The sequence below is a fragment of the Rhipicephalus microplus genome, chromosome 1 (genome assembly GCF_043290135.1).
Source record: "Rhipicephalus microplus isolate Deutch F79 chromosome 1, USDA_Rmic, whole genome shotgun sequence".
Lineage (NCBI taxonomy): Eukaryota > Metazoa > Arthropoda > Arachnida > Ixodida > Ixodidae > Rhipicephalus > Rhipicephalus microplus.
This window is the reverse complement of record NC_134700.1, coordinates 47405156-47431632: the sequence shown is the minus strand read 5'-3', so window position 1 is coordinate 47431632 and position 26477 is coordinate 47405156. Positions and strand designations below refer to the sequence as shown.

Genomic DNA, 26477 nt, shown 5'->3' with positions numbered 1-26477 from the left:
TCACGGGCGGGATTCGATCGCGCGAGCTGCGGGTCAGCAGCCGAGTACCTTAGCTACTGAACCACAATGGCGGTGTCTTTGCGCTAGGCAGTGACACAAAAATACAAGCGAAGTGGCAGTATAATAATGTTGCGATAAAATTTCAGCAGATGCGACAGGTTCCACTGTGGATGCTATTTTCATACAGAACCGTCAGCGGGTAGCCACGCGTTGCTATAGGTGGATCGACGTCTTTGGGTGTTTCGAGTAGGCTAAGTTTCTACCTAAAACATACGGCGTGACGACAGCACTCACGTTGACTGTAAATTTTAGCGAAACAAAGTGCACGCTTCGGTTGGATGATATGCATATTATTAAGAAGCTGTTGTGTATTCCTTAAAGGTCGAGATTGTCAATGGTCGAGCGAACCTTCACTATCACGTGCTATACGAAAGGAATATATCTATGTAATGTTTACAGCCAGCCTATAGACCGCAACTGACGGTGTGGGCCGAATCACTCCTGTAAGTCTATATATTTAGGGTTGTATCCGTTACAGTAAAAACTAACTAAATACGCTACTCGTTACTCTAATAAAAAAGGGAACGTTTCACGGCTCCACGTTAAATATATACATAAAAAAGGTAACGCATTACCATTACCGTAACCGAAAAAACATAACGAATGTTACCTCTGCCGTAGCTCCGGAATCATCAGTTTTAATCAATGTGCATTTGCTGCAGAAACCCACAATGAGAATTTCAAATTTATGTTTCACACATACTAACCCAAACAAGGAATATACCCAATGTTCAATCAACGAGAATGTTTTGTACAAATGTGCTGAACCTTAGCAATGTTATATAGAGGCTTAATGACGCCTGCCCATGTGATGGCTTCTGACTCTGCAGTGACCCAGGGTGAAACCTTATTTTTTTTCATTGGAGCATTATACACAAAGTGAGGTTTAATAATATACGGTACTCACAAAGAAGCTATTATTGAACTCTCAGGAAATTTACAACAATCGGCCTTTTCTTGATCCTCCAGCACCTTCAATAAAGCATGTAGAAATCGGTACTGTTGGTCCTAGCAACCGAAATGGCCCGCCGTGCGCCAGTATGCAATCACGGAGGCCTACGGAGGACTACATTGGTGCCTTTTTATTGAAGAGGGGGGTATTGGGAGATGTCGTGGGGAGGAGGGGGGGAATTTGCAAGTTTGTGACACCAGCTGTGGCTTGCAGACGCGTAAGTCTAGAAAAATCACTAAGGGGGACACACATCTTGCAATAGCAGCCATATTGTTTTAATATATTGCAGGTTTTATTTTTGTTTATATAAGAATTAAAATCATGCCTAATAATCAAATTGACAAGCGAACGTAGGTTCCCAGCACTCGTAATTGCATTCTTCTATTGAGTCTTTTCCGGAACCAGTCGAGAGTGGCAGTTGCGATTTCAATTGTCTCACACACCTGATGGGTATTGAGCACGTGTACACGCTACAAAAAGCATTAAAAAGTTGAATGTTTTATACATACTTATCAAGCATTCTTATTTGTGACGTTTTTAAGAGAATTTTTAATGGGGCCCACTTGCAAGGGGCGTTCCCCTCCCCTCACCGAACACAAAGGGGTCGGGGAGTCAACGTTCTCTGCAGGCGTGGTCAACGGGCCTCCAGGTCGTGACCAGTGTGAACTGTGTATCTGAGCAAATATTGCATTTGTTCTCATCTGCACATATGGCCATCGACAGGTTTTTGTCTTGGGGGTAAGCAAATACTTCTTTCAACTTGCATCATGGCTGAGGGAGGGGAGTCGTGTTAGTGTCGCTAGAGTGGGTAGCAAGTGCTGGTGCGGCTTGAAGGGGTCAAGTGCCCCTTTTGCACCACCCGCCTCGCTCACGCCCATGTATACACTTCATTCATTGAATACTGCGGTGAGGACAAGTTGACTGAATGCACAGATTTGTTTTCTTCCGCATCTTATACCGCTACATAAAACATTCTCATATTGTGAAAAGTAGGTATATCGATTTGTTTGAAGGAAAGTAAAATTCAAGACATGACAGATACTCAAAAGAGCGGTTTCCTGCAATCGCAATAAGAAAACTCGTAGCAGAGGTGCTTCTTTTCTCGTGACGCGTACAATGTATAAGTGAGATCCGATTCGGAAAAAGCGAACTGAGGGACGTGCGTCGGTGCTTGCTCAATGTTCAATGAAAGAAGGTTTCATGAAGTATGACGTAGCCAACAACAGAAACAAACTGCTGCATCTTAAATTAAAAAAAACAAGCAAAGTGCTGCACATTCGTGGTAGAACATCGACATATATTGAAATACGCGTATTTTATTACGAAAGCGAAGTAAAAACTATTTTGCAAAACGCTTAGAATTCATCGTGATATCGACACATCTGTGTAGTGTCATTAGTGCTATTTGGATGAAAATCCCTGAATTTCAACTAATTCAGTAACCTGTGGCAGAAGAACCTTTTGAATTTTTAGTTTCGGTTTCCACGCCGCCGGCGCCGCCGCCGCCGATGAAAATTGGCCGCGCGCCGCCGCCGATGAAATAACCGGCGTGCGCCGACGACGCCGCCGCCGCCGACTCTCAGCGACCCCCACGCCGCCGCCGATCGAAATCGCCTCGGCGCACACCTCTAGATACGGGGCCGCTGTGGCTGCTCTCTTAGACAAATGGATGTATTATTATGGCTTTACCCTCTAGATAGGTTGGCAGCGATCGTCATCTAGACGTAATACTCAGTGAACAAAAACTTGTTTTACTTTTTTTTCTTTAAAATAGCGGAGTTAGGAAATGATACTTTGCAGTGAAGAATTTATATTCACTCGTGCCTTGATTGTAGCCAAAAATTATATAACTTCCTTCTAGTTATTACTCGGGAGGTGCGCGACATCAACGTTTCTAGACTAGGTAAGTTGCAAAACTGAGTAATGTTGCGCGTCGCCGCCGCTGCCAGCGACAAATATGGCGCTGCTGTCACATCCAGATTCACTCACTTCATGCTCGCTCACAGAACACCTAGCCACAGAACACCTACCACCTAGCTCGCTCGTGTCACTCCTGTAACCTCCATCGCTGTGCATGTTGCAGTGCGTCGATAGCTGTGGAGGCTTCTTTCTGCGTTAAAATTTTTGTGCTTCAGAGCGCCCTGTTCTGCTTTGTATGTGTTGCGTGTTTTCATCATGCCCGGATGTTGCGTTCTCGGCTCTAGAGTAGCTGCAGGAAATAAGAGACACCACGACATTTCTTTTGTGCCCACGTGTACCTGAGCAGCGAGAGGTATGGGACCACACTATTCCTCGTGTAGATAAGAAACTGCCTCAGCACCTCACGTGTGTGATATGCACTTTCATGAGAAGGACATCCTGAAGACTTTCACTCACGTCATATGGTAAGAAGGTACAAATCGCAAGAGAAAAGTGGGACCTCGTCGAAGGATGCGTTCCACGAATATTCCCGAATTTGCCCGCTTACCTTTGTCGCGGGGCCCGCGACAAAGAAGCGAAAGCTGCCCGATAGGAGTGGGGTATTTTCCGGAATATCATTGGTGAAAAAGAATAGACTATCTCCGAGCACTGAGCTCGAATACAGTGAAATAGGTCTCGACATGCCGTCAACTAGTGGCGTCATTTCGCTTCAAGACATAGAAAAGATTATTTTGCATGCTGGCGGGAAGTTGTTGAGAATGGCGAGACAAGACGTCTTGTGGTGTTTCTAGGGCTCAAAGAAAAAAAAGAGCGCTATTTGTGGAGAAATGCGTTGTCGTCGCAGAAGACATGACAGTCACCATTAGCAGCCGTCACCATCGCTTAGCCAAGTCGCCTGCTAATGCAAATACCATCACCCAATGGGCCGAACTTCTGGAGGACATAGAAAAGCTGCAAGTGTGTTCATGTTGTCCCAATTGATTGATAAGTGGGGTTTAACGTCCCAAAACCACCATATGATTATGAGAGACGCCGTAGTGGAGAGCTCCGAAAATTTTGACCACCTGGGGTTCTTCAACGTGCACCCAAATCTGAGCACACGGGCCTACAGCATTTCCACCTCCATCGGAAATGCAGCCGCTGCAGACGGGATTCGATCCCGCGACCTGCGGGTCAGCAGCCGAGTACCTTAGCCACTAGACCACCGCGGCGGGGCATGTTGTCCCAATGCGCCAGCAGGCAGACTCATGAATAATTACTACGAAGTGCTCACCGATACCCCAAAGCGCGGTCTCTGCTCGAAGCTTTGGCTACAGCTGTGTTAACAGGTTTCATTAGAGAAACTCCAGAAGAAGCAGAGGGAAGATATGCTCAAGAAAATGGCCGCACGCGTAGCTTTTTGATGGTCTAAATTGCTATAGAATGTGACTGACATGAAAAAAAAAAAAACTGACTACATAACCAGACAAAAGCCACAAGATTGCGCCACATTGTTGTAATTTATTTTCAAGCCCGAAAAACACAGCCCCAAAAGAGGATGCCAGACATTGTAATTGGGTTTTTCGCGTCTAAAAATCTATTGCGAACGTACACCAACTAGCAACTAACCGACAGACTCGTATGTTATGCTATATATATCAAGCATTGTTTGTTGTGGGCAGTTCAGAAAACCATAATTATACTTATTTGCCTTACACCACTAAATATTACGCAGTATTAAGTTTCTGCGGCAGCACAGCAAATCTCGATAATATACTGTTGGTAAGCTCTTTCAGAACGGCCGGCACGGCGTCTTGCCACGACGGCTACGCTAAAGGGTAGCTACGCGTTTTCGTCTGCTAGCGGCACTAAACCGGAAGCTGTCTCGGCGCCTAGTGCCAACTGCCGAGTAGTCTGACGCCGGGAGTTTTGCAACTTACCTAGTCTAGAAACGTTGCGCGACATTACGTTCCAGTGCGTTCCAGCATCGTTTCATGGATGAATGAATAGCTGTTGCTGTACCCTTTAGATTGGGCGGCGGCTTACGCTACCTAGCCGTAATATCTAGTGAACTAATCACTAGATTTATTTTTTTTCCCTTTAAATAGTGAAGTTGAGGACTAGTACTTTGCATTGAAGTGTTTATTTTCACTCGTGTAACCACCAATCAGATAACCTTCTTCTGGTTAATTCTACCCGCTTAAAGTCCATTTTGCCCTCCCTGTCCCTAAACCCCAGTGCTTTGAAAAACTCTGCGTCATCATCCTGAACTATAGGGTGAAGCCCTTTAAAGAACATTATCAAGTGTTCGGCAGTTTCCCCCTCCTCTCCACATGCACTGCATACCGTGTCTACCCCTTCGTATTTGGCCCGATATGTCTTGGTTTGCAATACTCCCGTCCTGGCCTCAAACAGTAGAGAACTACACCGGGTATTATCATAGATCATTTGCTTGGCAATTTCCTGCTTAAAAGTTCGATAGATCTCTAGTGCGGACTTCTTAATCATGCCAATTCTCCACATGTCTGTCTCCGTTTCCTTCACTTTCTTCTTAACCGATAGTTCTTTTTGGTTTGGCCACCTGCTGTTTTCCAAGTATTTACCAGCCAATTTCCTGGTTCGCTTCTTCCATTTTGTATTGACATTCTTCATGTACAAGTAGCTGAAAACCTTCCTAGCCCAACGCTCCTCCCCCGTTTCTCTCAATCACTTCTCAAATTTTATCTTGCTGCTAGCTTCTCTGCCCTAAAATGATGTCCATCCCATATCACCTTGTACTCCCTGATTTGGTGTATTCCCGTGAGCTCCTAAAGCAAGGCTGCCTATTCCACGTTGCTTAATTTCTAATCTTGCTTGAGCTTCTGATCTCATGCACAAGACACAAGACCGCATTGCTGAACATCAGCCCAGGAACTATGACCCCTTTCCATATTCCTCTCACAACATCATACCTATTGTGAATTCCACAGTGCCCTATTTTTCATCACAGCTGCATTCCTGTTACCTTTAGTCGTCGCATATATTTCGTGTTCCCTTAGTTACTCGGTCCCATTGCTTATCCATACGCCCAGATATTTGTATTTATCTGTTGTCTCTAGCGTGATCTCCTGTATTCTAAGCTCACTACCTTCGTTATCATTAAAAATCATGACTGCTGATTTTTCTTTACTGAACCTAAAATCTAATCTATCTCCCTCATTACCGCAGATGTCCATCAATCTCTGCAAAACTTCCTTGTTGTCGGCCATTAGCACTATATCATCGGCGTACATTAATGCTGGTAGTGCCTGATCCATGAGTTTTCCTTGTTTGATGAAAGAAAGGTTGAATCCAAGTCCACTTCCCTCTAATTTGGCCTCTAATCCTTGTAGGTACGTCATGAATAACAAGGGTGACAAAGGACACCCCTGCCTAAGCCCCCGTATCACCTCTGTGGGCTTGGATACCTGTTTTTCCCACTTTTTAACTACCTTGTTACTTTTATAGATATTCTTTAAAAGGTTAGTGACTCCATCTTCCACACCTAGTGTGTCCAGTATTCCCCACAAGTCCTCTTGAACCACGCTATCGTACGCTCCCTTGATATCCAAAAATGCTAGCCACAGGGGCCGTAGTTCCTTTTCTGCTATTTCGATGCACTGCCCAAGTAAGAACAGATTGTCTTTCAACCTACTGTGTTTCCGAAACCCACTCTGCAGTTCTCCCAGCACCCCCTCATCCTCTATCCATGCCTGCAGTCTTTCCTTTATAATCTTCATCGCCAACCTGTAGACGACTGATGTCACTGTGGCGGCGGCGGCAGCAGCAGCAGCAGCAGCACCACCACCACCACCACCCTCACTACGTCCACTGAAGGACAAAGGCCTCTCCCATGTTCCACCAATGAACCCGATCCTGTGCTTGCTGCTGCCAATTTATACCCGCAAACTTCTTAATCTCATCTGCCCACCTAACCTTCTGTCTCCCCCTAACCCGCTTGCCTTATCCTGTCTACGCACTACATGCTCGGCCTATGTCCATTTCCTCTTCTTGATTTCAACTATGATATCCTTAACCCCTGTTTGTTCCCTAATCCACTCTGCTCTCTTCTTGTCTTTTAAGGTTACACCTATCATTTGCCTTTCCTTCGCTCACTGGGTCATCCTCAATTTAAGCTCAACCCTCTTTGTAAGCCTCCAGGTTTCTGCTCCATAGGTAGATACTGGCAAGATGCAGTTGTTATATACCTTCTTCTTGAGGGTTAGTGGTGGATTACCATTCATGATTAGAGAATGCTTACTGAATGTTATCAACCTCATCTTTATTCTTCTAGTTACTTCATGGTTCGGCTTCGCGGTTAGTACCTGTCCTAAGTAGACATATTCCTTTGGAACTTCCAGCGTCTCTCCACCTATCGCAAAGGGCTGTTTTCTGCCGAGACTGCAGCACATCACTTTAGTTTTGTGCACATTCATTTTCAGACCTACTTTTCTGCTTTCCATATTCAGTTTTGTAATCGTGAGCTGTAATTCATCTCCTATGTTACTCATTGAGGCAATGTCATCAGCGAATCGCAGGTTACTGAGATACTTTTCATTAACTCTTATTCCTAACTCTTCCCAAGCTAGGGTCCTGAAAACCTCCTGTAAACATGAGATGAATAGCACTGGAGAGATGGCATCTCCCTGCCTTGCACCCTTCTTTATTGGGATTCCGCCGCTTTCTTCATGGTTGCTGTGCATCCACTGTAGATTTGTTCCAGTATGTTTATGTAGCGTTCTTCAATGCCCTGATTCAGTAGTGCCTGCATTACTGCTGATGCCTTGACTGAGTCAAACACCTTCTCGTTCTCTATGAAGGCTATGTATAGGTGTTGATTGTATGTGAAGGTGTTCTTTGATATGTTTATGGCACGCGATAACATTAACATTATGGTACATTCTACAGTGCAGTTAAGTACAGTGTATTTCGGTTGGTGCATCTTCTTTTCATGATCTAGCAGTAGTTTATTTTGAGCAAAGAATATCAGTTACGGTCTTTTTGCTTTTTCGCACTTCATAATGTAAATTATTTATTAAATGATCACATCTCATACATTAATAAAAGGACCAGGGCAGTGGAGGGCCTTGACACTTTGATCATGCACTACCATATTGCAATTTTCAACTGCAACTCAAAAACCACTGCTTAGCATATTTAATGCATAATAAATTCGATTGTTGTAACATTTGTCTGTGTAAACTTTTGGTTGTGAAAACATGCTCAGACGATCGACAACAGTTGGTCCATTAGTTTTCAAAAAGCACCCAAATGGTACTCCATGCTTACTGATTATAGCACAGCCTAATAGTATTTGTGTAAAATATGTGGTCAATAGGTACGAAATAACAGCTGCGGCACTTTAAGCAAGTTATTTGCAGTTAAATAAAAGCTGGGAGCACTTGATCACAGCACTATTGTGAGTCTGTCACCATGTACAGATCTTTTGTACTTGCATAAGTTTCTGTGCTTGCAGCCTCATGCACAGCGGAGCAGAAGGAACCTACATTGCTCTCCATTAAAAGCATAATAAAAGAATTCAATTTACCTCTTACAGCCATACATTTCAACTAGGAAGTTCGTCTGGCTAGAGTTAGTTGAGGAGGTAAAAGTACTTATGATCTTTAGATGCTATAACACCCCCTGAGGAGGCTTTGGTGGTCAAAAAGAAAATGCTTTCTTAGCAGAAAAACTAAGGCAAGGCTTCTCTTGATTGTGATTAAAGAAGCCTTTGCTAGTCTTTGGCAATAGAGTTTTATTCCCCTTCGCTAACACCAAGGAAAGTCAACTGTTTTTGTAGGTCTTAAGCTTTTTTGCTGGCCTCCGAACAATGTTATACTAAGCTCTGTTTTCACTCTTTATATAGCTTCTTTCCTATCTTTTTATAACAAACTGCTAATACCTGAACATTAAATGTCTAGAAATTCAGATACTTCTGAAATCAAGAGTGTCACAAATTATTCTGATTTTCTTTAGCGTGTCAGGATGGTGTCATAACATATTGAACTTCACTGTAATGAATAGAGTATTTTTACTTTGATTGAACAGGTGCTGCTTCAATTGCGATGCATTTTCACAGATTTTCAAACACATCAAAAATGATCTAATAACAAATGCCTCAACTTAGTAAACAGACAACTTGAATAATTCAAGTGTGGTGTTTTATTACATCTCATGAAGAGGGTAACATCATTCAGTAAAAGCATTGCTGGTGATCTCCATAGTCATAGAACTAATTGAATTTAAGTAATTAGTATTGAGGTTCCGCTTTGTTGCATGTACATATAGTAGCACCATATTTATCCTCTTCTTTATGCCTGTGCATTTCATTATAGGCATTTGAAGAACCCTGAAGTCATATTATTATTGCCTGTCTTTGTCATATTTCACTCTGACTTAGCATAGTGTTTGATACTAGATGCCAAAAGAGATTAATATGTCACATCTCCCATTCACCACAAAGAGGTTTTTTTTTAGCCATTGTTTAAGGCAGTGACGTTATTCAGCATTCTGATGTAAAGCATATGAGCAATACTGTTTGTTTGTACAGGACGCTATACTATCGGTCGCATTTACATGCTTTTTTGGTCTACATATGTAGTTTTATAAATTGTCAGTGTAAATGCGACTGCCTTCATTTAAATATTCTATTTCTATTTATTTTATTTTCACGAAAACAGATACAATAGCGAAAAATGGGAAGACGGCAAAAAAGCAGCAGTTATTGCAGCTTGACTAAGCACCATCCGCCCTATGTCAGCAATGACATGGTAAAAACGAATACAATAAAATGAAAAAGCAAATATTATAAAGCAAGTAACAATACAAGCAGAAGGCAAAGTAAATGACAGGCCAAGGTATACAAACAAAAAGGAATATTTCATAAACACAAGAGCACAGTGATTCGCAGAGTCTGTATCATCGCTTTTGTACATAATAAAGGTACACAATGAGGTTACACAAAAGAAATAATTAAAAATAAAGGTACACAAAAAATGATACAAAGCAACACAGAGTGACCTATGTAAACAATACAAAATTACAAGAATTGTGTTTGCACATCGATATTGTTTAATGTGTCAATTCTTATGTCTTCCTGCTCGTATGAGTTGAGTATAGTAGGTAGCATGTGGCTAAGCCTTTGGGTGCCGTAATTGGTGCGAGATAACGGAATTTTCCACGGGGGTTAATATCGATGGAAGTAAATGGTTTGTGTATGTTAAAGATTCGCAAGTGTCCGAAATGCATCGAGTTTCCGTCTGTTTGTGCTAATATAGGATTGTAAAAACCTGAATTTGTATATGTCATTTGCCTTAACAATTTTATGTTTAACAAAAAGTTGTCCTGTGTGTTCAAGGTATGGTATGTTTGCTATTGCCCTGATCGCTCTTTTCTGAAGTATTTTTAGCCTATTTAAATTTGTTGATGTAGTGTTTGCCCATACTAAAGCGCAGTAGTTCAAGTGGGCATGGAAAAGAGCCTGATATAAGAGTCGCTTTACAGTAACGGGCAAAAGACGTCGACAACGATTTAAAGTACCCACCACGCGTCTCAGCTTTAAACTAACATGGTCTGTATGCTCATTTCAGGACATATGTTCATTAAAATCTACTAAGTAGTGCATTAAAAGAAATGAAGTCTGCATCTCTATTCTGACCCTAAAGTAAAGGGAAATGGTGCCGTGCAGTCAGGGGTGGATCCAGCCAATCATTTTAAGGGGAGGGGGGTTGCTTAAAGTAACACCGGAGAGAGGGGCATGGTCATTACTTTTTTGTTTTTTTACTAGCTTAAAAACTCTATCATAGCATAAATACTATTAGTGTGTACTTAAAGTAATCCCACTCATTTGTCGTAACTTGTGATAATAGGTGGACGGCAAGCACTGAGAAGAGGGGGGAGGGGTATTGACAGGCTTTGAGGGAGGGCAATCGCCTCTAGCGCCCCCCTTCTTGATTCGCCACTGCGTCATCACAGGATTGATTCCGAACTTCAGGAGTCACATTATAATAGTTGTAATATGTACTAGTGCCCTAGTTCCATGCACTCAGAGAGATTATGAGGTCAAAATAATTAAGCTTTCACTTGAAACAGTGCTTCTCATAACCAGATTTTATTTTTGCGACATGAAACTGTCGAACTTAATTTTAATAATTTTTCTCTAAACCAGCATATATGTACAGTGCTTGGGAAATTCTGCTCCCAGTTTTTTTTTTCATGTGAATGTGTGGTTCAAGACAGAATTTATGGCATTATTTAGCAGTGTGACTTTTCAAGGCCTTCCCTATTGCCATGGCCTTTTTTTTTTCAGATTTGTTCAAACCAGAAGACAAGGTCACCATGGAACATTTACTGCATGGGAGGATGTTTGAAACAGTTACGTGTTCAAGTTGGCCCATACACACACCTTTTGCAAATCAACAAAATTTCTTGATCTTCATTAGGCAAACAAATTCTATATAATTATGCAGCAATACTGTCAAGAAAATATAGTTCAGGACAAATAGAAATGTTTCATAAAAGTTACTGACAAGAAAATGTTAAGTTAGACGTGTCTCATAATCATATGGTGGTTTCGGGACGTTAAACCCCACATATCATAGCTTGAGGTTTTTGATGCAGGAAAAATAAAGGAATTATGAAAATGACCACATGTTGGACGATGAAGCCAAGACAATGCTTTATTAGCAGTTTTTAAAATGCTCAACTTGTGGTTTGTTTCAATAATGTTCATGACTTAGCTCGTTGTGCACTTGGCTTGAGTGCAGATTCATTTTCACCACTGTCACTTATCCTCCTTTGAAGTCCTTGGCAGCAAGTACACCTACCTGTAACAGACATGGCAAATTACCCCACCTCCTCCTTTATTTTTCTGTACAATTCAAGCAGCAGCCTATTTTTCCACTCCCAAATAAAGGTGGCAGTGAGTAAGCTGTGCATGCATGAAGTTCACTGCATGTCTCGGGCTGCAATTCAAAGCATAAACTCTCATAAGAAACTGTAATAAGTGTCCACTTTTTTCAGACTGCAGATATTTAAGCAAAATCGGTTGAAACAAAAAATATGAAAATAGGTGTGCATTTTTACAGTAAAGTATAGCACAGTTAAAATAGTGTGAAGAGAATACTCGCAGATAGAGCAGCTGAATTGGTGGCAAGCGTTCCTTGGTTGTACGGGTAGTCACATTCAATGGGCCTCTTGTGCAGCCCTGGCAATGCTATGAAAAAGCACATGCTAGTGCCTCCGCTCCAACTTCAATCGCGAGTGGGCAATGTAAAATACAGAGAAAGCGCCCCCTACCCTCCAGCGATTATTTTTCAACCTGTTCTCTACTACGCAATTCTTCAGCAGCAGTTTTTTGGAACAAAAGTTCTGAGAGTCCTTATATATTCGCAAGATTTTTTAAACACTTTTACAGTGTGATGCCTCGAGACTGCACTCGGAGTTGTCACAAATTGTCCGAACATTTGTAGAACATCTTTCCCGCCTTGTCTTAACACCTGAAATTTCACACAAGGATTCTCCTCGGGTCTGTAAAACAGTAAATTCGTGTGTATTTAATGCAGCATTTCAGAAACACAGGTGTGCATTTTTCTTAAAGGCACTTCTATATTAAATTAATGTCCGAGGCCAAGCAATAGCCCCTTCCAGATCATCTTTCAGCGTCGAGGGGGTGATTTTTCGGGATTTTACAGTAGTATGAAGTTGGAGGTAGTGCTTGGGCCAGTGTGCATCTCTCACTTTGAAGTAATAAAAACCTGGACAGCTTGTATCCCTGCGCAAAGAGAAGAAACGCAGCAGACCAAATACGTTTGCACTGTTTCAAGTTTTAGTTCACCATGGTGAAACTCGCATGTCCTTCAAACAAGTTGTGTAAATGAGAACAGTCCTCAGCCATGTGTAGCATTTGAGCTTGTGAGTACACACTTCCCACGTTACTACTCATAGTCAGCATGGCTCTACACTGTCGTTCTTTATGAAAGGGAAAATGTGAGCACGTGGCCTGCGCTCAGCGGCGACTGGCTAAGGTGCTATCAACCTACAGCAGAAGAAAGCGTGCCCACTTCTGTTTTTATCAGCGCCTATCCAATGGCCATAATTCATTCTTTTGTTTGCCAATAGATGCCTTCAAAAGGCGATGTGCTTTGTTTAGCGGTTGTTTTGGTTGTTCCAATTCAGTTAGTAAATAATGGTAAGAGAGTACCGACACAAAAACTGGATGTGCCATTTCTTTTGTTGCAATGAGTGGCTAATGACCCAGTTATCTTGACTGCAAACCTTTTTAACGGAGCGCACAACAGTTAAATTGTTTAAAGACATTTTCATAGTGCTCTGCTCGGGCATACGAACGTCGCCTCACAAGGTACCACAGTGCTGCAGGCTTGTGAGACTGCATATTTTTTTTGCTTGTTTGAGAAAAGTAGTGCACGGGCTGGTTTAAATGTACATGTAATGTGAGTCTGTTGCAATAAATTGTCCTCTGTGTCACGCTTCCTATCCTTCATCCTCCTAGGAATATACACATTGAGATGTGATATACCTAACATTACAACTACACTGACTTTCATTTCTCTTTGGGCCAGGTGAATGAGCTGTTCAGCTACTCTACATAATTCTTGTTAGTTTTTTTTTTCTTTGGGTGTTGAAGGGGCACTAAAGAGCGAAATAATTTTTCGCATACTATGGAAGTATGATTTCACAGCACCATTCTTACCACGACACGACGCTTGGCAAGTGCCAAACCGCACAAAGAAAATGTCTCAGCAATTACCATGACATCATTAATTTTGATGGCATTTACTGGTTTCTACATAGCTTATAATCAATAAAAATGAAGGACATTTTCATCTGTGGGTGTCATAGACCTAGCATACGAACTTTCAGAAAATATCACCGAGCCAATCACAAAATCATGAAAAATAGATTTAAAAACTTTTGATGTCACGTATGAACATTTTGGCACAACTTTTAATAGTGAAACTACAACCTTAATTTTCTTTTCTAATAATGAACTTGAGATAGTGAAGCAAATGGCATTGGCATTAGAGTTCTCAGAGTGCAGTTTGTCAATCTATACAAGGTCACTGTTTCTGTTCAGTATCCTTGTAATGCTTTTGTAAAATACACACAAGAAGCTTGTGAATCAAGTGCAAAGCTGCACAGCAAACTGGTGTTGGGAGTATGGAGTTTGTACAATGCGATTTCACCCATGTCGCATTGCTGCAGTAAAGGGAACCAAATTGCTCAAGACTACAGCAGCAGAGGCCTATAAATCCCTCCAGAGTTTCCTTCCACAGTTTCAACCACATGGGTTCAATAGTGACAAAACATGACATTTATTCCACTTGTTCTTTACAACTCTATCATAAACAGAGATTAACACATGCTTTTTTCTTGGTTTAAAAGTTGTTTTTCGATGATAAGTTGGGTAAGTTGTCTTGAGGTAACACTGATATTATTGAAAATAGAATCATTTTGAAAAATAGATTCAATAGCTCTGCTGCTAGCCTCCTTTCTGACATGCATTTATGACAATCACATTCATTGGCAATTGTAAGAAGTTTCACCCTAGTAGTAATTTTACCCTGCATCAACGTTTCAGCAAAATTAACTTCCTGGATATGACAGCATCTATTGAAACATTTTTTATTGTGAGGTATAAAAAAAGACAAATGCTCTGCCCGCACCATAAACATATAGCAGGCAATGCCAATCAGAAAATAAAAATGAACAGGGCAGAGCCAAGTGAAATTTTGAGGGGGAAGGGTGTGCAGGAACAGTGGACTCCTCCCCCAGTTGAAAGGAACAAAAAGAAAAAAAAAGATCTTGGTTTGGTTTACAATGTTGTTCTTGCTGCTAACATGTTTGGCCAAAGTTAATATTCAGTGGTGAATTCTTGTGATGCGCATCTTAATGGGGCTGTCTTGGAGTTCTTGCTTTTACAGAGAAATCAAAGGTTACGCTCTACATAATGCTATCATAGATAGACTACACAAGCCATCACCTATGAAATGGCAAAGAAGAATCATTCGTCAGACAGGCAAAGCATTTAAGAAGTGTCTGTAGCGACAACGATCACTATGCTCACCAATTAAGCAAGCTAAAGGAGACATTTGGCAAAATGACCTGTCCAACACCCTGAACAAAATCCAAAATGAAGCTTAAAAATTAGGAAATCATCACTAGCTGAACATGTTCAATAGCACAGCCTAACCAGCCACTAGCCTTTGCAATCAAATACTGAAACGCACTTGGAAACTTAAATAATATCCTTCGCAAGCATTACCCAACACTGACAAGCAACGAGCCGCTTTGGAAAACATTCCCTGACATGTTAGTGCATGCGAAAGTAATCCCGCATTTTTTTTTTGTACACATAATACCTAGTTGTCATCCAAAATTTAAGACCTGCAAACACCTTCAAGATTATGTCAGAATTAAAAGCACTAGAAGTGATTTACGCATAGTATAAAATCTAGTTTCACTTGCATTAGTTTAAACGTTACCAACATGATTAAATATACATATTGTCACAAACAGGACATTTTAACATGATGTAGTAGCAGAACTTCAACAGGGACTCAGAGTACAAGAAAACACGACACTCGCTTTTCTTGTCCTCTGTGTTCCCGTCGAAGTTGCACTACTACACCACATGTTGAAATGATATCTCACCAACTAGCCCAGCTCTCAACCCTACTGAACAAACAGGACAACCTGTTAACGTTTCATTAAATAGGCATCAAGCAAGCATGGCAAATAACTGGAAGCAATGGCACAGCATTTTATAGTGGCAGGACATATCTTCAACGATCTTAAACCTTAAATACAGTAACCAGCGTTTCAAAAAAAAAATTGCCCCACCATATTCACAAGTTTAATACATTCCAGCCAACAAGTATAAATGTTTCAAAGGGGGTAGTTGAACCAATTTGACATGGCACATACACAATGAAAACCTATAAAAAATAAGCCATTCGTCAAGGAATTTTCAAGGCTAATTATCTCCATTGTCAGGTGGTGCTTCCTCGAGGCAAAGATAATTCAGCAAAATGTCTTCGTTTCTACCCATCCATGCAAAACTCTTGCTCTCTCCTGCCCCTCATTTCTTTCGGTTTCATGGGCTTTTGATTGATTGCCCCTTTTACCCTAGGCCCGTGTACATGGACGCGACGGGGGCGGGCTGAGTTGAGTGGCGGGTTCAGCTTACCTCGACGCGCCCGAGTTTATATGAACTCGCACAGACGAGTTGAGGTGAGCGGTGATCGCAGCGACGTTTTGCGTCGAGGCGAGCCGAAAGCCCGTCTTTCGGTACCGGTTTCCGCTCGTCCAAGCCTGCGCTCTCGCCGCTGTGGGATGCGGTTGTTTACGCAGTTGTCGCTCCGCCACCGCGATGGCTGTCTTGGTATTTTTTCTCAGTTTGCACCAGCTGTACTTTATGGTTGTGTTGGTGTCTTGGCTAACACTGCACAACGCGATGGCAGCAGTGGTTCTGTTGCGGCACAGCGCTCGCCGCAGGCGTATCCGCAGCCTGACGCACCGTCCCCTGTTCACCCCTGGCTGGTCTCTCCAGGAATTCGCCGTGATTCATGGCTTGTAACGCCTTTCATTTGTGTACCTGATGCTGTGGAAAATCCTTTGAAGCCCTACACGCGAGTCATTTTTTGCAATAGTTGTGGCTTGTCGCTAATACGAATTAAGCGGCGCCCTGAACCTCGTTGAAAATTTTAAATTGAAAACAATAAGCAGTTTTTAAATGAAAATGACTAAAGACCCTCATCAATTGTTGGAACAAAGTGTACAGTTCCACCACAATTAACTGCGCCGTGTTCCTCTTGCCTCATACGCTCACCCTTTTTGGCTAATCTGATTTCTGTGGCTTTTGGACTGGATGGTGAGATCCTTACACGATGAATTTTTAATCTGAGGGCTTGTAATTTCAATTGGAATGCAATATACAATTTTGAGTAAAATTTCTATCGGCTTACGTAAGCGTTTCTTCAAATTCTTCCAACAGGTCCTTATTTGCTCCCACGTTCACGTCAGGCCCTGTTCCTTCAAACATCTTTCCAGGTCCATGAATATGTCCTTATTTTTTTGCCACTTGCTATCGAGCAAATCACTCAGTTTTTTCTCATTGACTAAAGCTAGCAACGTCGTTATTTCATCATGTGTCCACATGGTGCGTGGAGCCCGCGAGGATGTCATCGTGCCTAGCGCGCGCGTACCGGCCGACAGAGAAAGAGCAACGTCGGAGTGATGGGGACAGGGGAAGCGGAGACCGCGACGGGCGGGAGAGGTCACGAGCCGTCAACTCAGCGCGACCGGTTATACATGCCCTTTCTGAGCGCGGCGAGTTCGGTGAACCTACCCCCTGTCTCCGGGTCGACGGGACTCGCCGCGACGACTCTCCGCCCCTACGCGTCCGCTTATACATGGGGAGGGTGAGTCCAGAAAACCTGTTTATTTCGACTCAACGCGCCCTCGTCGGGTCAATGTAAACGGGCCTCCTGGCGCAACCCATCACGGGGATCAGCTTTTAACTCGCCCAATTCAGCATGCCGACTCCTCGTTTTAACCTCCCCGTTTTCGCATATGGCCTTCCCTGCTTCGTTTAAGTTGAAGGAGAGGGTACGAAGAATATACAAAATGCACTAAGGTAAGCAAGGGATAAATTTTGGCCTTGTCGGTTCAACATATGTAAAATGTTTTGTGGTCATTTGCCGATTGTTAGCACCAGTGTATGTGGGTTCCCTTCATCTTGATAAATCTGCCCTACACAATTCAGATAGGTCGGCAGTTGCAGCCTTGAAGAAGTCTGCATGTGGAGACGATGGCGCTAGCGAAAACCCATGTTCACAAATGTTTCATCTTTTTAAGCTTGTCTTTCTCTCAACTTCTGTGTTTTTTTGGTTTCATAACATAACACTTCTGATTAAAAAAAATAATAAAATTGGTACTCTTGTATAATCCATGGTAATAATAGCAAATTTTTGTCTGTATTTTGGTAGATTTTCAATGCACCCATTTTATTGGTTTCTTTAGAGCAATCATTTGACTGAGTTAGTGAATCAATGATTGCTCTACATCGTTTATTTCTTGCCATCTTTTGTTTATTTCCTGCCGTTTAGCATCTACAGACTAGTACGTACTATACTGTTATGCCTGCGAGTCCACACCGAACGTCTATGCCTCTAAAACACGCAATCTGTGTCAAGGCCAGCACGCGAGCCCGCCTGACGCGAACAACTCAACGGTGTCATCACGCGGTGGCGCCGTTCGGTCGCGCAACGCAAAGCGAGCCCCTCAGCCCGCGAGCCCGTGGAAGCAATCGGCGCCTTCCTGTCTGGCGAGTCTTACGCAATGCGTGGCGACGTCACTCGTCCTTGGCTGCAACCACGCGCAGCGGCTCCGGATTCGATGAAAATGACGCGGCCCAGCGGTGACCCTATTGGAGGATTCTGCCCTCACGGCCAGCGGCGCTTTTGGTTGGACATTTGGTTACTCAAAGAATCCACCCGGTGCATATAAAAAAAGCCCTGCGGCGCGTCGCGAGCAGTTGACTTATGTGTCAGAGAAGAGAGCTCAGCTCTTCGAGTTTCTAAACTGTCGGCCCCAGTGCCGAATTTGTAACGCCTCTATATCTATGTTGTACATGAACCTCAATTGCTTTAACTCACCGTCGTCTCGTCCGCTCGTCTATCAGCTCTGCGCAGAAGCAGTTGCAAGCTGAGAAACCTACGCTACCAAACGGCTGGCGACCTTCCCGGCGGAGTTCGAAGCAGTGGCGCCTTCGGGACCGTGTTGGCGTCACCGTCTTTCGTAACAGTGGTTGGCAGCTGCGGGATCGGCCAGCGTCAGCGACATCGATGCGGTGAGTGCCTGATGTTTTCCCCTCAGTTCACCAGACTACTCTAGCTCAGGTTATAGTAGTTTAGAGAAGGGCTGTGTGAAGCATTGGTGAGTGAGCGTTGATCGTTTCAAGCCAAGTCAGAGCGCTTTGAAACCAAAGTTAATGCGGAGGGCGTAAACACGGCAGTGTTAAAATTGTTTGCGCGTCTTGCAAGTAGACTTACAGTGGGTCTGGCAAGTAGATTCTTAACAGGGGCAAACAGCAAGAGGCTAGTGTGAACGATGGAGAACCTTAAAGTGAAGGAACTCATCGAAATTTGTGAGGAACTCGGCATTACTTTAGGCCATGCGAAACAAAACCAAGCAATCCTTGAGATCACGAAGGATGAAGGAGTGTCGGCTGAGGAAGTCGATGAGGTCTGGGCGGATATCAAAGCACACCGCGAAGAGGCTGAAAGGCGAGAAGTAGAAGTTCGCGAGCGCGAAGAAGCTGAAAGGCGAGAAGTTTGGGAACGTGAAGAAGCTGAAAGGCGCGAACGTCGCGAGCGTGCGGAGGCCGAGAGACAGGAGCTTCTCGAGTTGAAACGAATAGAATTGGCAATCCTACAGTGTTCGTAGGCGCCTAGCGCAGCTTCTCCGACAGTTCAGGTCAGTGGTTATAGAATTCGGGACCAACTGCCACCGTTCGTAGTAGGCAAGGACATCGCGAAGTATCTTGTCAAGTTTGGACACGTCTGGGAGCGAAATGCTTTGGAGCGGTCTCTTTGGGCGCAGAACCTGTTAGCTCTTCCTCCCGGCAAAGTGTCCGACGCGATAACTTGCTTGTCGAGGGAAGCATTTGAGAGCTATGACGAGGTTAAGGAAGTGCTTTTGAGATGTTATAAGTTGTCACCCGAGGCTTTCAGGCAAAGGTTCTGGTATGCTAAAAAGGGGAATGAGTCACACGTTGACTTTGCGTTTTGTCTTACAGCCGATTTAACTGAATGGCTCAAGGGCGAAGGTGTTTATGACGATCGCGATAAAGTGGTAGAATGCATTGCATTGGAGCAATTCTACCACTGCATCAAGGAGGATGTCAAGCTTTGGCCGCAGGACAAACTTGGTGAAGTACACCTAAACAAGGCAGCAGAGTTATCTGAGGAGTACTATACTCGCCGAAAGTTTCATAGCAGGGCAGTGCGCGTTGAAAAGGATGAAAGGAAAGAAGGATTTTCAAAGAAACCTGATCAACGGAAAGCCGCTCCGCACCGTAATTTCAAGAAGGACCCGTCTCTTACGAAGGACACTGTAGGGGAAGGGCAAACAGAAGCGGAGAAATCGAGTGCGGTTCCTAAACAACGCACTGATACCACACGGGCGTTTGAATCACGGAAGCCGCTAATCTGCTACAACTGCAAAAAGGAAGGGCACATCGCGATAAATTGTAAGCAAAAGTTTGCTTTTGCAACAATCCAAGAATCGGGAAAGAACATGCGGTTGTTAGAGCCGTATCTCCAAGAAATTAGTGTGAATGGGAATACATGTCGAGCACTTCGAGACTCAGCGGCAACCATGGACTTTGTTCATACTTCATTGGTGTCTCCGGATGACATTACAGGAGAATACGCGTGGATCAGGCAAGTCGCCGAGAAGCAGAGTGCTTGCTTACCAATCACTACGGTTGTCATTGAAGGCCAGTTCGGTAAGCTTCGCACCGAAGCGGCTGTGTCTGCCGCGCTTCCCGATTGTTTTCCTTATCTTTTCTCTAACAACTCAGAGCAGCTTCTCAAAGAGCAGGGTAAATCGTTCTTCTCCAACTAAGCGTACATGGCCCTCACGCGATCGCAAGTGTGGAGGCTTTCGCAGGAGCTTGATCTTGTTCAATGTGGTGAAACATCAAGTTACCTTGGCGGCGAGTTGACGGAACCTCAGAGAGAAAATTCTCCGTAATTCTCCGTGTGAGTCATGTGAGCAGTCACTCGAGCGGCCCATCGCCGAAGCGACGGGCGCGGTTTCCGTAGCAGAAGGAGACGACATGGCGCCATTGAGTCAGAGCGAGAGGGGTGCAACGCTCTCGCCTGTAGTGGAAGGTTGGAGTGAGCTGTCGAAGGTTGATCGATAAACGCTCATTCGAGAGCAGCGTGAGGACCTCTCGATTAAAGCGCTAATGGAAAGCGTAAACTTGGGAAAAAAGAAAAAGAATGTTTCTTTTTTTTTTGAGAAAGCAGGCCTCCTGTATCAGAGCTACACAAATGCGCAAGGTCGCAAGTATGAGCAGCTTTTGGTGCCACAAAAGTATCGTCACCAACTATTGGAACTGGCGCATGAAAACGCGTGGGCCGGGCATCTCGGCATAAAAAAAAACCAAGGCTAGAGTTTCCCCTTAGTTTTATTGGGCGAAATGCTGGAAGGATATCGAAGACTTTGTACGCTCATGCGACACTTGTCAGAGAGCGGGGGAATCCACGGACAAGTGGAAGGCACCCATGAAACTTGTGCCAATTATCACAGAACCTTTTCGGTGCCTAGTAATTGATATCATCGGGCCGTTGCCAGAGTCAAGGCAAGGTTTTCGGTACATCCTGACGGCTCTCTCGGTGGCCACAAAATTTCCGGAAGCGATACCACTTAAGGAGCTCAATTCCTCTCATGTCGTGGATGCACTGCTATCTATATTTTTACGCGTCAGATTTCCTTCTGAAATCCAATGCGACAATGGTAGTGTCTCCACCAGCTGCCTTACCTCTACCTTTATGTATAAATGGGGAATAAAAGCAGTGCACAGCTCGATCCATCACCCGCAATCTAATCCGGTTGAGCGTATGCTTTCCGTTCTGAAACGGATTCTGAGAGCTCTTTGCTACAAGCACAAATGCAACTAGGAAAAGTGTATTCCTCCCGCTATGTTCGCTTTGAGATCAGCTCCTCATGAGAACACTGGGTTTAGCCCTGCAGAGCTTGTGTATGGCAGGAGTTTGAGAACACCATTGCGAATGCTACGCAAGTCCTGAGAGGGATTCGATGAGGACCCTAATGTAGTTGCGTATGTTTTAGACCTCCTTCAGAGGCTTGGAAAAATGAAAGATCTAGTGGAAAGCCACATGAAGGCTGCACAAGTGTTGTCGAAGGAGTACTACGACAAATCGGCGAAGAAGCGCGCTTTTGAAGTAGGAAGTCAGGTAATGCTGCTGCGGCTGTCCAAAAAGAACAAGCTTGAGGTTCATTGGGAAGGGCCCGCCAAAGTAATATCGAAGCTTTCTGATACCAATTATGAAGTGAAATTAGGAAGGCGGCCGAACAAAATTTACCACAGTAACTTGATGAAACCATAAGTTCAACATCAAGCGGTCGTAAATCTGCTTTTGAATGCTTCAGAGGAAGAGGGAGCAGAACTTTTTACCACTAGTGATGTAATTGAAAGGGGATCTGGGGTAATCTTGGAGCAGTTGAACCTAGTGATTAGGTTAAGTGAAGTGCAGTAACAGGCCCTAAGCGAAAAGCCCGTTCTCATGGCACCCGTTTTCTCTTAAGAGATTTGTGATTCAATGCGACGCGAGTGATCGCGGCATGGGAGCTATATTGTGCCAGGAACACAGTGCTGGTAACGAAAGGCCAGTTTTGTATTTAAGTCGAAAACTCGGCGGCAGTGAATAGGCATACAGTACCTCTGAAAAAAAAATGCGCTTGCCTCGTGTGGGCCGTTCAAAAGCTAGCTTGTTATGTCTCCGGTTCGAGGTTTGTGGTCGAAACTGACCATTGTCCCCTAACCTGGTTAAATAACATGTCGCCTAAAAGTGGCTGGTTACTGAGGTGGAGCAGGATACTCCAACAGCACAACTTTGACGTTCGCTACAAAAAAAAAAAAAGGAAAGCTAAACGCTAATGCAGACGCATTGAGCGGTGTGTTTTTTTTAAATTTGAATTGAATTTTATTCATCAAGCGTGAACATGGAAAAGTGCATGGGTACAGATTCACTGGGAGGTCCCAAGGTAAGAACCGCAGGCGGGACCTCCCGCCTGCGGCTCGTAGTTAGTACCTTCTCCGCTTTTCAGTTTCTCGCTGGCGATTCGGGGCAAAATTTTGTCCTCATCACGGCCTTAGCTGAACGCTCTCGTCAAGAGTGAGCTCAAGGAGCCAACTTCATGTTGTATTCTATTTCGTTAAGTTGTTGTACGTGTAAAAATGGGAGTTCTCATTTTAAGTCTTGTGTCCCACATGTGCCTCTTGACATAGAGGGAACGAAATTCCGAGAGACACGTAGCTAGGTATATGTTGTACTGTACTTTGTCTGGTGTTCTGTCGGGTGGCCGAGGGCACTTGCTTGTGTCGTGTGTTATCTGTTGTCGAACCGTTCTTGACAAGTTGCAGAACCATCGACAAGTGCTGAGACCAAAAATCGTCAGAAGAGACGAGCGAAGCTGGCCGGCAAGTTGTGGCGACAAGACTAGTGGAGCTGGGATCTGTCCTAAAGAATGGGATGTGTTCCCGGACGGACTCTGGAGCTGCATTCTCCCCATGGCCCTGGAGGCGAACCTGGCGAACGAGCGCGCCTGACATCCGAGCCACGTGGAAGCAACTTGTCTTTCCGGCGCAATGTCTGGCGGCGGGGGTGCTGTTATGCCTGCGAGTCCACACCGAACGTCTATGCCTCTGAAACACGCAATCAGTGTCAAGGCCAGCACGCGGGCCCGCCTGACGCGAACAACTCAACGGCGTCATCACGCGGCGGCGCCATTCGGTCGCGCAACGCGCAGTGAGCCCCTCAGCCCGCGAGCCCGTCGAAGCAATCGGCGCCTTCCTGTCTGGCGAGTCTTACGCAATGCGTGGCGACGTCACTCGTCCTTGGCTGCAACCACGCGCAGCGGCTCCTGATTTGATGAAAATGACGTGGCCCAGCGGCGACCCCATTGGAGGATTCTGACCTCACGGCCAGCGGCGCTTCTGGTTGGACATTTGGTTACTCAAAGAATCCACCCGGTGCATATAAAAAAAGCCCTGCGGCGTGTCGCGAGCAGTTGACTTATGTGTCAGAGAAGAGAGCTCCGCTCTTCGAGTCTCTAAACTGTCGGCCCCAGTGCCGAATTTGTAACGCCTCTGTTATCTATGCTGTACATTATTATTATTATAACTTATTGGAATTATTATTATTATAACTTACAGAGAAATTGCAAGGCTTCCCTCAAAAAGGAGCAGAGCCACAGTCACGCAAATTCTCAGCACTGCCTTAGAACACTCGTATGCGAGGCCTTGGAACAAGAGAAAAATTATTACGTAGAGGAAAGGAACAAACCCATAACTAAATTTATTCCTAATTAATACACAACTGCAGTTATGTTAAAGCACTAGAGAAGAATTAAGCAAACTCTCCCCCCCCCAAAAAAAACTAAAAAAGAAACACCAATCTACAAAATCTACCCATTCAAGATCTAAAGTTGAAATAACTGAGCTAAAAGGGCTGATTAACAAAAAGAAAATTGCTGACATGGGTATTTACAGCACCAAAGAATTAGATGAAGAATTCAAAGAAAGGACAGAGCATGACAACAGCAAACTAATTACGAATGCACACTCCAACAGATAGAGTAACATAATCAGCAGTCTCAACTTCTATAGTAAGGTGGCAGAAGACTTTTACTACAGCTCACGAATAAGCCACCTAACAGAGAAAGAAGCCAAAGTTCAACAAAACACTTAAACTCCATGAGTAAATATAAACAAAGTTAGAAAGAAACATAAGATCAGAAGCCTAACAAGGAACGAACCTCCTTGGATACCCTCCCCTGAGAGAATGTGTACACAATTATGTGTACATGTTGATAAGAAACACAAATAAACATTTACAAAGAATATCTCGGTACTTACGCTTTGAAACTGACGTTTTGCTTTTCAGCAGTGGTGCCGCTGAACTACAATGAACTGAGGGTCTAAACCGAGAAAGTGTTCAAGTAGGGCTACAGATAAATAAGTATCTAATGGATCTAATGTTAGGAGGCCAAACAAGAGAGCGAGAGTTCGCAACGGCACACTAGAATCCTTACAATATATATGTACTTAAGTCAAATATTCACAGGACACACTATCAATGAAGAGGAAATTCACCAAACAATATGGATGGGCTAAAGCTTTAATGGCAGACATTACCAAATCATAAAAGGCAATTTACAACTGTCTCTAAAGCAGAAAGTGGTCAACTATTCTATGCTGCGAGTACTAACATATGGCGCAGAAACTTGAATGATAGTAAAAAAAGAAGAAATAAAAAAAGTCTAGAACAGACCAAGAACTATGCAAAATAGAAACAGAAAATGGTGAGCATAACATAGAGATATTAAAAAAAGCAGAACTCAATAGAGAACAAACAGGGCTAGATTACATTCTAGCTGACAATAAGAAAAAAAAGTAGACCTGGGTAGGTCAAGCAATTTGAGAAAGGGACAAGTGACCAGTTAGAGAGATCGTGTGGCTACGAAAAGACAGGAAAAATAGCTGAGAAAGGCAGAAGGCTAGATGGGATTTGCACGCATAAGATCGAATATGCTTGCACAGGGTTGGGAAAATTGTAGGCAACTGGGGGAAGCCTTTGTATAGCATTGGACATAAAAAAAGGCTGATATACAGGAAAAACATGTGTTATCGAGCAGTTGCACATCGCAGGTTGATTTCATTACCAACAGGTTATTCAACTCACATCGCAGTGCTACTGCTTACGTATTGTAGTTGTACTACCAACTGCTTTTCGAATGGCTACTAGCAACGCTGAAGCATATCTGGAACATTTAGCAGAACCATGCACAGCCATGTCCCCGACTCTGTATAGTGCATCTGCAGCCAGGCTTAATCCGTGGTACCTTGCGGAAGTTGTGGGCTCCGACGTGGTGTGCCCAGGAGCACGCATGACCTAATAGACATGCTGGGCTGCTTTCCACAAGAGTGACCATGTTGATAGGTGTGCCTGTTGAACCGTAGATGCATGGCTCCTCAGGGCACTTTCAGCACGTGAATTCTGAGAGATGGCACGTTTTGACTGATAACACATACCTATTGTGCCTAGTCAAGTATGATATGGTTGGCATTGCAAAACTTCTTTAGCACCAACCACTCCAGTTCCAAACTAAAGCACATTGCATGAAGGATGTAAAAAAATAAGCGCACCTGCCACCACAATTCGGATTTTAAAATTTTACATACTTGCTAACACAACCAAATGAAGGCATGACTTCCCCGAAAGGCCATGTTCTACAAGAAGCGAGTGCTTTTTTTTTGGGGGGAAGTCACACCTTCATTTGGTCATGTTACGAAAGTATGTGAAATCATAATTTGTGGCAGCAGGTGTGCTTTCTTTACCTGCTTCGTGCACTTTGCTTCAGTTTGGACCTGGAGTGGCTGGCACTGGAGAAGTTTTGCGATGCCAAGCGTTCAGCAGCCCACATCACTGAGGCAAACTGGAACCTGAAGATGAGGCATGTCCGCTGTTTCATACTGAAGAAGCCTGCTTGCACGACCTGGGAAGGCCTCACTGGGCTGGGAAATGTTCACATTGGAGAAAGTGTACGCTATGTACTAAACAAAGGCCTAAAATTTAGCCATGAACCTCTGTTGCTGGCTCACTGATTACTGGCATTGTACCGACAAGTTGCGGCAAAAGTCGATATCGCAGTTAGGGACTATTGCTTACAAGACAATGTCTAAGCTCTAGCAAGAACAGGGGAAAAACCCTCT

General features: G+C 43.8%; 1 long non-coding RNA gene across 1 annotated transcript; it reads left to right on the top strand.

Moving 5' to 3' along the window:
- Positions 1-2882: 2882 nt before the first annotated feature.
- LOC142764621 (uncharacterized) lies at positions 2883-13414 on the top strand. The gene is made up of 2 exons (XR_012883837.1): positions 2883-3284; positions 11238-13414. It is a non-coding gene; the product is annotated as an uncharacterized LOC142764621 (long non-coding RNA).
- The last annotated feature ends 13063 nt before the right edge of the window (positions 13415-26477 follow it).